This window comes from Dendrobates tinctorius, unplaced genomic scaffold, assembly GCF_039654945.1.
Source record: "Dendrobates tinctorius isolate UK_male_01 unplaced genomic scaffold, ASM3965494v1 ptg000029l, whole genome shotgun sequence".
Lineage (NCBI taxonomy): Eukaryota > Metazoa > Chordata > Amphibia > Anura > Dendrobatidae > Dendrobates > Dendrobates tinctorius.
In genome coordinates, this window is record NW_027361697.1 from 42,780,188 (window position 1) to 42,797,243 (window position 17,056).

Sequence of the window (17,056 nt, forward strand, 5' to 3'; positions counted from 1 at the left end):
GAGCAGTGGATGAAAAATATTACTTAAAGGGGTTGTCTCATGCTTGTTCTTCAGAAACTCACCGCTTCTCAGCCTCTTGACTTCCTACTTGCCGGGGACTCCAGTGGTCAATAGGCAACATCAGCGCGCAACAATTTCAACAGTATCAGCATCCACATGAGAGTGATAACGTTGATGACTGTAGAAGAGCAGATAACATTTGGCTCTCTGCACCACTACTCACTCAGGTAAGTTGTAGACTGCTTCCAGCTTATGCAGAAACAAGGTAGAAATCCAGCTCACCTAGTTGAAATGCAGTTTGTGGACATTGTCCTAGGGCGGTGCAGGGATGGCAGCTTTTTCGGCAGCAGGTAAAGATGTAAGTTTTGGGTGTATCCAGCATCATGTCCACAGGTAATGATTAAAATCAAAATCCTTTATTATTCCATGTTAAAATTAAAGATTAAAAGCTGTAAACCATGATGCTGCATCCACCTTGCTTCATTGTAGGTATGGTGTTCTTTTGGTAATGGGAAGTGTTGACTTTTCACCAGACATAACCTTTGCAGTTATGACCAAAAAGTTCAACCTTTGTCTCATAACACCATAACACATTTAAAAGTCGACTTGATGTAAAGTTTGGCAAAATATAGCCAGGCTTAGATGTTTTTCTTCATAAGAAAAATATTTTGCCACCTGACCACAAAGGCCACACCTCTACCATGCACCTGAATGTGCATTTCGCAAATTGCTTCCTTAGGGTAGCTGGAGGTCAAATCTAACATAAACACATGTCTGAATCAATGGTTTTGATTCATTTTCACAGGTCTCTTTGTCTATATTGTGTACCCAGGGGATAAGACCCATACTCTGTATGAAATCACCATTTTGCCTTTTGCACTTTACTTTTGCCCTGAATCAAATATACATTATTATATCGCAATATACTATATATCTATACCCATATTTATGTGTATTATGGTCTACATCATGGACCATGGGCTTAGACTTATGAAAATACAATTGTAACTTTCCACTTTAATTTTTGCCTTGAAGCATATGAGTTATTCTGCGCTGTCATGGAAAAAAAATGAAGGATAGCAATTCAATTTCAGGTGGTTTTATTTGTCAAAGCGTTTTGAAGTATATAACTTCTTCATCAGGACAAACCATGATAAATATACAGTCAACATAGGTAGATATCAATGAACAAAACATTCAAAAACATAAAAGGTCAAAAGGATCATATGACCGGGGTGTGACAATTCACCTGAGGTCAGGAATTGCATGTTACGTTGCAGCTTGAAAGCACATTATTCAAAAATCATAATTACAAGGCATGTATAGTAATATTATTGATCGAAATAAACACTTGGGGTGCTAAAAAAATGAAAAATATGTAAAACTAAATCGAACTTGGCTTTGTTCTTAAGTCGTGAGAGATTGTGTACTTATCAATATACACTGACAAATAAAAAGGTAACAATGTTGTGAACTGTTGACTTTCAGGCTCCATATCTCACCATCCACTACTGCTTCGAACGGGAGACTACCATCATTTTATAGACAATCATCTTGGATACCTCATATATAGTGTTGAGCATTCCGATACCGCAAGTATCGGGTATCGGCCGATATTAGCTGTATCGGAATTCCGATACTTAGTTCCGATACTTTTTCATATCGAATACAGGAAACGGAAGTTCCCATAATGCTAGGAGCCCGCTCGATTTGATTCAGCCAATGGGGATCCTCAGAAGTGTGGGCACATCCTGTTAGGCATGTAGGCATGTTAACTACTGGCATGGCTGTGATTGGCTGCTGAAATGATGTCATGATGCACTATAAAAAGCGCTGAAGCCGCCATTTCTGGTCACTCTGCTGTGAATTCAGTTAGGGACAGGCTGCTGTTGAAGACTGTGAGGGACAGTTAGAAATAGTGATTCTAAAAACAATATTGTGCTTTATCCAGGCTACATAAACCACCACTGTAGCTTTCTTTTGCCTAGCAGCAGTGTTCACAGCTGTCTGCAAGGGCTGTGTGAGTGCAGACCCACGCTGTGTAGTGTGTCCTGCAGGCACGTCTGCTTGTAGGCCGGCCAGCGTGTGTCTCTGCCTCATACACATTTTTCTTTTATTGCTGCTTTTTTTTTCTCCTGTATAGTGTGCTTCCATACGTATCCATATACGTTGGTTGCAAACACTAAAGGAGTGGACAGCGGAGCCTTTCAGCAGCCTTTCAGTGCTATAGCCAATTTCTCTGCACTGTTTTTGGCTGTCTGATAGGTCTCTCTGTGTGTGAGTGCAGCTCACGTTGCAGTGTGTTATACAGCCACCGCTAGCTGTAGTCCGCTCAGCGTGCGTCACTGCCTCATACATAGTCCTTTTTTTGCAGCTAATTTAGCCAGATTTTTGCTCCTATATTAGTGTGCTTCCAACCGCATCCATTGTCATTGGTTGGTTGCAAACACTATATAGGATTAGATAGAGGAGCCTTTTTGCTGGCTTGTGCCCTTCAGGGCCAGCCAGACTAGTATCACCCTATTTTTTGGAGCCTCATCAATTGCATTGTAGGTTAGCTTCCTGCATTGTAATCGCTCCAAAAAGTTTGTGATACTATAGCTTTCAAACTTTGGTCACATCCTTTTCTTTCCCCCCCCCCCCAAAAAAAGGAAATAAAGTTCACCAAACACTCCACTTTACAGTTGTCTAGGCCACATTAGATCATATTAAAGTGTAGTACACACACTCTTAGCCAAATTAGTGTTTCTTATACTGGTTAGCAGGTGTTCAGGAATAAGAACACTAAGCCACCCCTTTTTTACTTTTCTGCCTATCTTTATCAGTCTACCAAGATGAAGAAGGCAGGGAGTAAGGCACGTGGTCGTGGCCGTGGAGTTTCAGCAGGGAGAGGACGGGGGGATTCAGCAGGGAGAGGACGTGGGGATTCGGTGTCTGCTGCGGCCACCAGTGACCCGGCATCCCCCACTTTTACCAGGCAACAGTCCTTCATGCGCAGCTTTGTAGGACCTCGCCGTACCCCACTGCTGCGTGACGAACAAATTGAAGCCGTTGTCGGATGGATGGCAGCTAACGCATCCACTTCAATGACTTCCGCATCCTCCCAAGGCCAGAGCACTGAAGAGCAACCATCTGTCTCTTCACAACCTGCCAAATTGCCCAGGCAGTCTGAGAGCCCTGGACAGGAGCCATCTCAATCTTTACTTCTGTTCTCAGAATCTGTTGGCTTGGAAAGAGGTGGCCAGCCAAGCAGCATTCTAGAGCGTGAAGAAGAGGGAGTATGCAGTGATGCGCAACTGCTTTGTCCCTCTGAATCTGAAGAGGCGGGTGGGCCAGTGCCTATTGTCAGCACACCTCAGTGCTCATCTGATGATGATGAGACTCAGTTGCCAATTTCTGGTGCGTACGGTGCTGGCGAGACAACCCAGGACCAGCCGGTGCTTGAAGAGGGGAGTGGAGATGATGAGGTCCTTGACCCATCATGGCGTCAGCCACAGGAAGGTGGTGGGAGCAGCTCTGAGGAAGAGATTCCCCGAACGGCCAAAAGAGGAGGGAGAGGGCGGGGGCAGACTTGGTTGCCTGTAGCCTCCACTTTGGCACCCGTGAGGAGCAATCCTCTTCCAAAACACAAAACGGGCGCTCCCAGGACTTGCAGTGCGTGGTCTTTTTTTGACACAGTTGCAGATGACATTTGCTTTGTCAAATGCAAGCTGTGTCATCAGAAAGTGAAACGAGGGAAAAATGTGAGCAACCTCAATACCACAAATATGTGGAAACATGTGCGTACCAAGCACGAGGTGGAGTTACACAGACACACTGAAGATGTAGGCCAACCTTCAGCAGCACCTACCACCTCTTCAGCTCGTGTTGGGGCCTCTTCCTCCAGCTCACACACAGCTGGTTCGGCTTCCTCACTGGAACGCCATGGAAGAACCACTGCCACTGTTGTCCAGAGACCCAGTGAAATTCCACCCACTGAATCACGTTCGCAGTCATCAGCACACTCCCAGGCCACTCACCAGCAATCGGTAGCACAGGCATGGGAGAAAAAGCGGCCATACTCGGCAAACCATCCCCGAGCACTGGCTCTGAATGCCGGCATTGCCAAACTACTGGCCCTTGAGATGCTGTCATTCAGGCTGGTGGAGACTGACACCTTCCGGAACTTTATGTCATTGGCAGTTCCACAATACAGTGTTCCCAGTCGCTTTTATTTCAGCAGGCAAGCCGTCCCTGCCCTGCAAAAGCATGTGGAGGGAAAAATTAAAAATGCGCTACTAAATGCTGTCAGTAGCAAGGTCCACCTGACCACCGATGCGTGGACCAGTAGCCATGGACAGGGACGATACCTTTCCCTCACTGCCCATTGGGTCAATGTTGTGGAGCCGGGTACAGATCTGGAGAGTGGCTCTGTACGTATTCTGCCAACTCCAAGGATTGCAGGAATGCAGTCTGTACATATTGAGTCCTCCTCCTACTCTAGTTCCTCGGAATCAGCACTGCGTGAGCCTGTTAGGCCAGATATGAGCACAGGTGTGGCCAAACGTCAACAGGCCGTCCTTAAATTAATTTCTTTGGGGAATCGGAGCCACACAGCACAGGAGCTCTGGAATGCCATCAAGCAGGAGAGCGATGTGTGGTTTGTGCCAGCGAATCTCCAGCCAGGTTTGGTAGTGAGTGACAATGGCCGAAATCTAGGGGCAGCTCTGGGCCTAGGCAACCTCACTCACATACCATGTCTGGCACACGTGCTCAATTTGGTCGGGCAGAGCTTTCTGAGGGACTATCTGGATCTTGATGCACTGCTGCACAAGGTTCGCCTAGAGTGTGCTCACTTGCGGCGTTCCAGCATGGCAAGATCGCGCATTGCATCTCTGCAACGACGATTCCGCCTGCCAGAACATTGCATCATATGTGACCTCCCCACCAGGTGGAATTCAACGTTACATATGTTGGAGCGGTTGTGTGAGCAGCAGGCAGCAGTAATGGAGTACCAGCTGCATCAGGCGCAAACAAGTCGCACTGTGCGCCGGACACACTTCACCACCACTGAGTGGGCCACTATGAGGGACATCTGCCAAGTTTTGCGTGCCTTCGATGACTCCACGCGGATGGCCAGTGCAGATGATGCACTAATCAGCATGACTGTCCCCCTCATCTGTCTGCTTCAAAAAACCTTACAAGCACTAAGTGAGGAGGTTTTTGAAGAGGTCGAGGATGAGCAGTCAGAAATGTCATCTGCTTCTGGCAAATCTGCGCAATGTGCTTCCACACAAAGGCCCAGGCAGGGGACACTTAGTGAGGAGGATGACGAGGAGTCAATGGAGGAGGAGGAACACATCTCTCCAGAGGAGGGAGGTACACAAGGCTCTAGTAGTCAGTGTGAACAGCGAGGGTGGGGTGATGCTGAGCAGGCAGAGATGCTGCCTGAAGCTGGGGACAGCGTTTCCGGTCCAGTTGGCAGTCTGCAGCACATGGTTGATTTCATGCTGCAGTGCTTGTTAAATGACCGCCGCATCGCCAACATTCTCCACACGGCTGATTATTGGGTGTACACCCTCCTAGATCCTCGCTACCGGGACAACTTACAAAGCCTCATACCACAGTTGAACCGGGAGCGAAAAATGCGGGAGTACCAAGAAACACTTGTGCAGGCCATCATGTTCTCCATTCCCCCCGCAAGTGTTGCTGGTAGTGCTTTTCAAAGCAGCCATGTGGGTAGAGGCAGTGGAAGAAGCTCTGCACAAAGAGGTAGCAGAGGCAGTGCCGCAGGACAAGGCAAGGCCAGTATGGCCCAAATGTGGAAAAGTTTTGTGGGACCGCCACAAACGGCTACGCCATCACAGACGGCTCCAGTCAGCAGGAGGCAACGTTTCCGTCAGATGGTGACAGACTACTTGTCTTGCCCTGTTAGTGTACTCCCAGACGGCTCTTCCCCGTTCAAGTATTGGGTCTCTAAGCTGGATACATGGTCAGAGCTTAGCCAGTATGCATTGGAGGTGCTGGCTTGCCCTGCTGCCAGTGTATTATCGGAACGTGTCTTTAGTGCTGCAGGTGGTGTGGTAACAGACCGTCGCACGCGACTATCCGCCGATAATGTTGACCGGCTTACTTTTGTGAAAATGAACAAGGCCTGGATCTCACCTGAATTTGCCAGTCCTCTTCCAGAATAAATAATTGGCTGGCAACAGGATCCAGGTCTCCTGTTGTGTTCATGTTTCTATGACCTGAACTTTATTTCCTGGGCAACAGCAACGCCCGTTGTTGCTCAGAAGTGCTGTGCGCACAGACAAAACACTCGCTCATGTGTAAGTGGGGTTCGGTAACGTCAGCTGATCCCCTGCTGTGTGTATGGCAAACTCTCCTGCTGCCTACAACTTCTGACTACCTCTGATTTAATATGTTCTCTGATTTGCCCTCTGTCTCCACTCTGTTTTGAGTATTTCCTCCGGCCTACAACACCGCCTGTTTCTGCTCTCAAGTGCCGTCTGCACAATCCACACTTGTTCCTGTGTTACCTGGGTCCTGTAACATCTGCTCATCTCCAGAGGTGAGCACGGCAATGTCTCCTGCTTTGTCTACATTCCCACTACTTGTAGTGGAAATGTGGACAGAGCAGGGGACATTGCCTGACTCACCTCTAGGGAGAAGCTGGTGTTACAGAACCCCAGTAACACAGGAACAAGTGTGGGTTGTGCAGACGGCATTTCAGAGCAGCAACTGGCGTGGTTGGAAGCCAGAGGAAATACTCGAAACAGAGTGAAGACAGAGGCCTAATTGGAGTACGTTGACAGTTAGTAGTAGTCTAGAAACAATCGCAAACTGCCACCAAGTAGGCCTCGGCCTACTACCTGATTTTCCCTGGGCTCCGACACCGCCAGTTGGGCTCAGAAGTGCTGTCCGCACAGACAAAACACTCGCTCATGTGTAAGTGGGGTTCGGTAACGTCAGCTGATCCCCTGCTGTGTGTATGGCAAAGTGTCCTGCTCCCTCCAAATTCAAACAACGTCTTATCTTAAACTGCCTCCAAGTTGGCCTCAGCCTACCAAATGACTATCCCTGGGCTCCAACATCGTCAGTTGTTGCTCGGAAGTGCTGTCCACACAGAAAAAAACACTCGTTCATGTGAAAGTGGGGGTCGGTAACGTCGGCTGATCCCCTGCTGTGTGGAGGGCAAAGTGTCCTGCTCCCTCCAAAGTCAAAATACCTCAGCTTTACACCTGGCTCCTAGTAGGCTTCGGCCTGCACCATGATTGTCCCTGGGTTCCAACAACACTAGTTGGTGCTCGGAAGTGCTGTCCACACAGAAAAACACACTCGTTCATGTGAAAGTGGGGGTCGGTAACGTCAGCTGATCCCCTGCTGTGTGGAGGGCAAACTGCTGCTGCCTCCAAATTGTAACTACTTCAGATTTAAACATTCTCTGATTTGGCCTCTGTCTCCACTCTGTCTCTAGTATTTCCCCTGACCTCCAACACCGCCAGTTCCTGCTCACAGTTGCCGTCCACGCATTCCACACGTGTTCCTGTATTCCTGGTGTTCTGTAACGTGAGCTGATCCCCCAATGTGTGTCCGGCACTGTCTCCTGCGCTGTCCACCTTCCCACTGCAAGTGGTGGGAATGTGGACAGAGCAGGAGACATTGGCAGACAAACATCAGGGGATCTGCTGACATTACAGAACACCAGTAACACAGGAACACGTGTGGATTGGGCAGACGGCTACTGTACGCATAAACTGGCGGTGTTGGTGGTCACGTGAAATCCTGGAAACAGAGTGGAGACAGATGCCTAATTGGAGCACGTTGACAGTCTGTTGTAGCCTACAAACAATCTAAAACTACCACCAAGTAGGCCTCGGCCTACACCATGATTGTCCCTGGGCTCCAACAACGCCAGTTGGTGCTCGGCAGTGTCTTTGGCACGGGGACTCCCTGTTGCCCAGCCTGGTTCCAGCACGCCTGCTGTTTCCGGGTAGTGTCAAGGTCACTATGCCACCAATCCGTTGTCCTGTCGTCTTGCGGCCGGGTTAGCCGACTCTATGGTGCCTGCAGTTTAGGTGACTCCTATGTGGGCTGCGGGAACTGGCAAAGAAGGCTGGATCCGTAGTGCCAATGGGACATGGACCCCCTGTAGGACTGTGGGTTTCGGTAACTGCGGCCGGCTTGCGGCCTGGCTACTTTGCTTTGAATGGGTACCTTCTGCTACCCACCCGGGTTCCAGCACTGCCTGCTGGTTCTCGCCAGAGCCTTTGGCCTAGGTGCCTCCATCTCGGTATCCGAGGTCCAGCACTGTCAGCTGGTCCTTGGTAGTGCTTTTTAGCACAGGTACCTTCTGCTTAGTAACCGTGATCCAGCACCGTCAGTTGGTCCTCGGTAGTGCCATTGGCTCTTGTTCCTTCTGCTACCCATCCGGGTGCCAGCACTGTCTGCTGGTTCTCGCCAGAGCCTTTGGCCTAGGTGCCTCCATCTCGGTATCCGAGGTCCAGCACTGTCAGCTGGTCCTTGGTAGTGCTTTTTAGCACAGGTACCTTCTGCTTAGTAACCGTGGTCCAGCACCGTCAGTTGGTCCTCGGTAGTGCCATTGGCTCTTGTTCCTTCTGCTACCCATCCGGGTGCCAGCACTGTCTGCTGGTTCTCGCCAGAGCCTTTGGCCTAGGTGCCTCCATCTCGGTATCCGAACTCCAGCACCGTCAGCTGGTCCTTGGTAGTGCTTTTTAGCACAGGTACCTTCTGCTTAGTAACCGTGGTCCTGCACCGTCAGTTGGTCCTCGGTAGTGCCATTGGCTCTTGTAGCTTTTGCTACCCATCTGGGTTCCAGCACTGTCAGCTGGTTCTCGGCAGTGTCTTTGGCACGGGTACTCCCTGTTGCCCAGCCTGGTTCCAGCACGCCTGCTGTTTCCGGGTAGTGTCAAGGTCACTATGCCACCAATCCGTTGTCCTGTCGTCTTGCGGCCGGGTTAGCCGACTCTACGGTGCCTGCAGTTTAGGTGACTCCTATGTGGGCTGCGGGAACTGGCACTGAAGGCTGGATCCGTAGTGCCAATGGGACATGGACCCCCTGTAGGACTGTGGGTTTCGGTAACTGCGGCCGGCTTGCGGCCTGGCTACTTTGCTTTGAATGGGTACCTTCTGCTACCCACCCGGGTTCCAGCACTGTCTGCTGGTTCTCGCCAGAGCCTTTGGCCTAGGTGCCTCCATCTCGGTATCCGAGGTCCAGCACCGTCAGCTGGTCCTTGGTAGTGCTTTTTAGCACAGGTACCTTCTGCTTAGTAACCGTGATCCAGCACCGTCAGTTGGTCCTCGGTAGTGCCATTGGCTCTTGTTCCTTCTGCTACCCATCCGGGTGCCAGCACTGTCTGCTGGTTCTCGCCAGAGCCTTTGGCCTAGGTGCCTCCATCTCGGTATCCGAGGTCCAGCACCGTCAGCTGGTCCTTGGTAGTGCTTTTTAGCACAGGTACCTTCTGCTTAGTAACCGTGGTCCAGCACCGTCAGTTGGTCCTCGGTAGTGCCATTGGCTCTTGTTCCTTCTGCTACCAATCCGGGTGCCAGCACTGTCTGCTGGTTCTCGCCACAGCCTTTGGCCTAGGTGCCTCCATCTCGGTATCCGAGGTCCAGCACCGTCAGCTGGTCCTTGGTAGTGCCATTGGCTCTTGTTCCTTCTGCTACCCATCCGGGTGCCAGCACTGTCTGCTGGTTCTCGCCAGTTTCTCAGCCTTCTTGTACCTTCTGCTACATTTCCAAGATCAAGCTTTTTGAAATTGTCTTTGGTAATCCTTATTGATCTCCATGACGACAACCCTGATGATGACGACCCTGAAGACCACACCAGAAGACCAGAAATATGACCCTAAATAATAAGACCAAGAGGACAAAGAACATGAAGACAACCACCAAGATACAGAACAAAAGACAGAAGAACAAGAAGCAGAAGAAGCTAAAGCAGAAGAACAGAAAGCAGAAGAACATTAAGCATAAGACTAAAAATCAGCATAGAAGAAATCAAAATTATAAGCAGAAGAAGACTAAGCAGTAAATGGGGGTGAGTCCGTTCCTCCTCGTGGTGCCCCTGGAAAATGCCTGCTGCTGCAGGCCAAACTGAACGCGGACAAATCCTGTTGTAAATCTTTTGTGACAGGCAGAACGTAAGGTGTAATCTTATAACTTTTATAGATAAGTACTACAGGAATGCCTGTCACCATAAGAAAATGAAGACAAAGAAGAATAGGAAGAAGATGAAGAAATAGCATATTCAAATTAATAATAGCTGAATAAGAAGAATATGAAGAATGGAAAAAAAAATTAATGGGGAGAAGACGAAGAAGATGAATAAGGTGAAGAAAAAGTTGATGAAAAAAATGCTACTGCTGCGGTTCATGAAGGAGAAAGTGTGGGAGAAGTACAAAAGAAGGTGAAGAGCATGGAAGTTGTGAAACATACAGTACATATCTGACAAAATATAAAAAAGGTTAACATAGTCAATATCTTTTTAACTCCGAACATATTGAAAAAAAAAATTGGAATTAATGCTATTCCATGTGATTTGAATAAACCACTATGCTTTTAATGTCTCCTCCACCTCCCACAATACATTCTACATGATTCTTATTTGTTTTCAATTATGTAGAATTAGCCAACAAGGAAATAAAGGGCTTTTTTTTAATTCCGATACCGGAAGTCCCATTGACTTGAATGGGACTTCCGGTATCGGAATCGGCGATACCCGATATTTTTTTCGTATCGGGCGATACCATCCGATCGGATTGAAGTATGTATCAACACTTTCTCAAAGTTGGATCATACTGGTCACCTCACTTGCTTGGGAATGTATACAACTTTTCCTTCAATTATGCCCTCAAGTGTTTGATTGGGTTGAGGTCTGGGGACTTTGGCGGCCAATCCAGCACCTCTACTTCATTGTCATTGAAACATTTCTTCGCCAATCTCGACGTATGCTTTGGGTCGATGTCCTGCTGGAACACTGTTGTCCTTTTCATACCCATTGTACTCGAGTGTATGAAGTAACTCATCTGGTAGGATACTCACACATAGCTCAGCACTGAGACTACTTTTGAGCAGAATGGAGTATGGGGGCCAGAATGGAGCTCGGGGGGTAGAATGAAGCCATGGGGGCAGAATGAAGCACGGGGGGGAAGAATGGAGCACGGGGGGCAGAATGGAGCACGGGGGGCAGAATGAAGCACGGGGCAGAATGGAGCATGGGTGGCAGAATGGAGCACAGGGGGCAGAATGGAGCACGGGGGGCAGAATGGAGCATGTGTGGCAGAATGGAGCACAGGGGTGGCAGAATGGTCTATACCAACATATTATATTTGATTACATTGTATGCAATTTGATGACCTTTGTTTTATCTAGCCCCTGCAAATGCATTTCATGAGGACTTTTCCCTTTTCCTTTTCTATTTGTTTCTATGTTGATTTTTTAATCATGTAACCAATAAAAGAGTATTTTTACATATTGACTGTGTATCATGTTTATAGGCATTGCACATCTTTAATGGATACACAGTATTCAGTTGCTCTATTTAGGTCTCTTCATACTATTGATTCTGGTCAAGTATCCAACACCTTTAACTGAAAAAAAACCCCATATCTATCATCAGGTTTCCTCCACCTAACTTGACAGTTCCGTCAATTTCTCGATCCATTAGCCCCTTTTTCCCAGACTCTTTTACACTCAACAGAGCCTAGTTTATTCAATTTTAACTAATCACTCCAAATCACCCATTTCCAATCTTTTACTGTCCACTTTCGTACTTTTTTGCAAACTCAAGCCAACATTTCTTATGACGATAATGAAGTCATAAGTCTACGAATCCAGACTTGTGTAACTTGCATCACACAGTGCTTCCATGGATATCTGTGATCTCACTATTATGAAGCATACAAGCCACCTCCACTGTCATGTTTGTCGCGCCAGAAATGATAGTCCTTGTGATGAGCCGACTTGTTGACTCCGATATTTTGCCTGGACGTCCACCTCCTGGTTTTTGAATGGATGGATGGAATAAAATTCATATTCTTCCAACTGTCATGGCACTCACATGATGCAGTTGGCAATTTTCTTGGTCTAGAGACCATTATCAATGAGCTGCATGATGTTGTTTCACTTTTCTTAGGAAATCCTCTTCAGGCTACGTTCACACGTAGCGGAACTTTCACGGAAGTTACCGCGAGAATTCCGGAATTCCATTCTGCGGGAAAATCGCATTTTAAATTCCCACGATTTTCCCGCAGAAAAACTAGCGATTTGCAAGCGTAATTAGCTTGCAGAATGCTAGCGTTTTCCAAGCAATCTGGAGCATCACTTGGAGAACTGATTGACAGGTTGGTCACACTCGTCAATCATAGTGTTTGACAAGTGTGACCAACTTTTTACTACTGATGCTGCCTATGCAGCATCAGTAGTAAAAGATAAAATGTAAAAAATAATAAAAAAAATAAAAATATTGTTATTCTCACCTTCCAGCGTCCCGCGCAGCCTTCCCGCCTCTCTCCACGCTCCCGGTCCCAGTAATCCTTTGCGTGAATGATCGCGAGATGTCGTGCTCCCGCGACGTCATTGTGAATGACCGCGAGACGTCGCACTCCCGTGAGATCGCGACGTAATCGCGGTCATTTTCGCAAAGGATTACTGGGACCGGGAGCGTGGAGAGAAGCGGGAAGGCTGCGCGGGACGCCGGATGGTGAGAATAACAATATTTTTTATTTTAATTCTATTTTTTACAGGGATATGGTACCCAGAGTCCGGAGGACAGTCTCCTCTCCTCCGGACCGTGGGTACCATCCGCAAATGTTCTGCTTACTTTTCGCAGAGTGGGCACAGCCACATGGGGAAAGTAAGCAGAACAATGCATTCCTATGTGGGCGGAATCGCCGCGATTCCGCTAAATTAATGAGCATGCTGCGTTTTTTACCGCGAAGCGATTCCGCCGTGGAAAAAACCGCAGCATTAGCACAGCATTGCGGAATCTCATAGGATTGCATGGGATGCTTATTTTTCGCGTTTTGCGGCAAAATTGCGCGTTTAAAACCGATGCGAAAATGCGAAAAAAACGCGACGTGTGAACTCAGCCTCATGGCTGCTGCTAGATTCTAACCAGTGACACTTCACTTGGGAATCAACCTAATAACATACTGAGCTATTAGGGAATGTGAGAACATGTTGTAATTTGTAGTATACAGGAAGAAAAAGATTTTTCCATCACCAGGAGGAAAACAGTAACAATGCAGTGACATGATACGAATCTGCATAACTAGTTATATGCAAAATAATTTCAAGTCAAATTTATGTATGAGGTAGCCAAAATGATTGCCTATAAAATGATGGTAGTCTCACGTTCTAAGCAGTAGTGGATGGTGAGATATGGAGCCTGAAAGTCAAAAGTTCAAAACATTGTTACCCTTTTGCCCAACAGTGTAAGCCACACTGTCAGTGGAAGATAGATAGTGTGGCTTATATGCAGCATCAGAACCACCATCAGTACATGAATGCAGCATCAGAATCACCATCAAACCATCAATATACGAATTCAGGTACTCAGTTCAGATACTCAACTACTAACCTCTTCTGTTCACAAAGCCTTGTAGTGTGGAGTTCCAGTGAGTGGTGATGTTGTAACAATGTGCAGGTGTTGGGTATGCCACCACGGAACAGACGGACCAACAGTTAAATGGGGGTTTATTTACAGGGATTAACACTGGCAATATAACAGTGCGAGCATTGGTAATGTGAAAACAAGTTCTAAAACAGGCAAAAGGGATAAACAGTATTAAACAGTATCAGACAGTGTTTTCTGTGAAAGAACTTATCAGTCTGAAGGGGACTTGCTTGAAGGGTCGAACTTCTCCCACGTTGGTGCCAAATCACCAGTGGCACTTGTCGTCTAAAGTCTCTCTGTACTCTGTGGTCTTTAATAATCCCCAGCCAGGGTCTCTGGGGTTAATGCGGGAGCTAGAGGGAGTACGAGACAAATGGGGTCCCCTCTGCTCTGAGTCCTAACACTGCGGGTACCGGGCTTCGCGCGGGGGCGTGGATCACTATCTCTTCCCGGGTCACAGTCTCTGCACAGGGAACAGTCTTTACACAGGGCACAGTCTCAGCACGGGAGTCAGGACACACCTCTGCTGTCACTGCAAATTCCAGCTCCACGCAGTCACGAGCTGCAGTCTATGTAGTCCCCCGGTATTTGCCCTCAGAACGGGAGTTCTCTCTCCTCCCCGGAGCGCGGCTGCGTCATGTCCTGACAGCTGCACATGCTGCTCTCTACTCAGCGTGCCCTGTCTTCCCACTTTCTGACCTGCTTCATTCCTGTGCAGCACAACTTCCTGCTCCCCACTGCTACTGACAGGCCCATGATGCAGTCGATCCAGGTGCAAGAGTCTTCCCACTGGCAACCCTACTGCGCAGCTATATAGTTCCAGGCATGGAGCAAAGGCGGTAAACCCTTTCTTGTCCTTCTTATGCTTCACCCCTTACATTCTCCCTCTCTTAATCCATCTCTTAATCTACATCCATGACAAAGTGGTTCTTAGGGTCACAGAGACCAAATTCCTTGGTGTTATCATCTCTCATGATCTTAAATGGGGGAAAAATGTGGATGCTGTTATAAGAAAAGCACAACAGAGGATGTTCTTCCTGCATCAGCTGAAAAGATATGGTTTGTCTAAGAATCTGCTGATCTTATTCTTTAATGCTGTCATCAGATCTGTGATTTGTTCCTCTCTGATAGTCTGGTATGGGGGAGCCACTGCGCATGACAAACTCCGCTTACAAAGGACTTTCAGAACAGCAGAGAGAATTATAGGTTCCCCCCTGCCTAAAATCCAGGATCTTTATGATAAGAGTATTCGATCCCACGCATTGAAAATTTCATCCGATCCCTCTCACCCGGGACACTCCTCATTCCAACTACTCCCTTCAGGACGTCGCTTCAGAGTCCCCAAATGCAGCACCAACCGCCATATGAACAGCTTCTATCCACTCTGTTCAACAATTAAATCGTCATGTGTAGACTATATACTGTACCTGTCTTGTTAGATGTTACTTGTTGTATCTGTTGTTATATATTATGTTGCCTCTTTGCCACAAAGAATTCCTTGTATACACTCACTGGCCACTTTATTAGGTACACCTGTCCAACTGTGTGTTAAGACTTAATTTCTAATCAGCCAATCACATGGCGGCAACTCAGTGCATTTAGGCATGTAGACATGGTCAAGACAATCTCCTGCAGTTCAAACCGAGCATCAGTATGGGGAAGAAAGGTGATTTGAGTGCCTTTGAACGTGGCATGATTGTTGGTGCCAGAAGGGCTGGTCTGAGAATTTCAGAAACTGCTGATCTACTGGGATTTTCACGCACAACCATCTCTAGGGTTTACAGAGAATGGTCCGAAAAAGAAAAAAAATCCAGTGAGCGGCAGTTCTGTGGCCGGAAATGCCATGTTGATGCCAGAGGTCAGAGGAGAATGGGCAGACTGGTTCGAGCTGATAGAAAGGCAACAGTGACTCAAATTGCCACCCGTTACAACCAAGGTAGGCAGAAGAGCATCTCTGAACGCACAGTGCGTCGAACTTTGAGGCAGATGGGCTACAGCAGCAGAAGACCACACTGGGTACCACTCCTCTCAGCTAAGAACAGGAAACTGAGGCTACAATTTGCACAAGCTCATCGAAATTGGACAGTAGAAGATTGGAAAAACGTTGCCTGGTCTGATGAGTCTCGATTTCTGCTGCGACATTCGGATGGTAGGGTCAGAATTTGGCGTAAACAACATGAAAGCATGGATCCATCCTGCCTTGTATCAACGGTTCAGGCTGGTGGTGGTGGTGTCATGGTGTGGGGAATTTTTTCTGGGCACTCTTTGGGCCCCTTGGTACCAATTGAGCATCGTTGCAACGCCACAGCCTACCTGAGTATTGTTGATGACCATGTCCAGCCCTTTATGACCACAATGTACCCAACATCTGATGGCTACTTTCAGCAGGATAATGCGCCATGTCATAAAGCTCGAAGCATCTCAGATTGGTTTCTTGAACATGACAATGAGTTTACTGTACTCAAATGGCCTCCTCAGTCACCAGATCTCAATCCAATAGAGCATCTTTGGGATGTGGTGGAACGGGAGATTCGCATCAGGGATGTGCAGCCGACAAATCTGCGCCAACTGTGTGATGCCATCATGTCAATATGGTCCAAAATCTCTGAGGAATGCTTCCAGCACCTTGTTGAATCTCTGCCACGAAGAATTGAGGCAGTTCTGAAGGCAAAAGGGGGTCCAACCCCTTACTAGCATGGTGTACCTAATAAAGTGGCCAGTGAGTGTATATGTAATATGTACTTGGCGATAATAAATTTGATTGATTGATTAAATCTCGCCATTCCACGGGCGAGAGGTCGTCGTACTCCACTATATTCTGCCGAGAACGGACAACTGCCCACATCCTTCACAACTCCTCTTTTTCTTCTTGTTCTAAATTTTTCAAGTGGGCCGGTCGAAGATATCCCTGTCTTCCTCCTCATCTTCATCAGCCGCAGAGGAAAATACTTCTGAAGAACTTGGCTTAGTCTTCTTTTTTTCCGCTTCCTTTTTGCTTTGCTGCTAGCAGCCGCTTGAGTAGACGATTCGTCCCTTCCTCTGTCGTTATTAACAACCTCAGGGGTTTCTTGCTCAGGTCCCTCGGTCTGGAAGCTTAGTACGAGTGACTCTTCTGCACAGCTCCCCCCCTCTTTGACAGGGGCACACTCGTCAAAACTAGGACTGGATGGATTTAGACAATGCAAGGGGGAACCTTCACCATCCGAGCCGGACTCTGCAGACATCACTTCCCAGGGCTTCTCAGCTACACTCCCTGTCTCACTCAGCTGTTCCATCTTCTCTGTCCAGCCAGGATCTTGTGAGCTGACAGCCAGCACATTCTTCATCTCAGAGAATGACACTAGCGGCTCCTTCTTCTCATTGACCAGAATTGTAGGAGCGTGTGTCTCAGAAACTCTTATCACCTCTTCTCCTTTGTCAGAAGCTTGTGGTGGGCCT

At 47.7% G+C, this 17,056-nt stretch overlaps 1 long non-coding RNA gene across 1 annotated transcript in view; it reads left to right on the plus strand.

Moving 5' to 3' along the window:
- Positions 1-17,056, plus strand: part of LOC141085979 (uncharacterized) — a 41,501-nt gene that overhangs the window by 10,775 nt on the left and 13,670 nt on the right. Inside the window, exon 2 of the long non-coding RNA XR_012231450.1 lies at positions 55-227. This is a non-coding gene — a long non-coding RNA (uncharacterized lncRNA). The remainder of the gene's footprint in view (positions 1-54; positions 228-17,056) is intronic.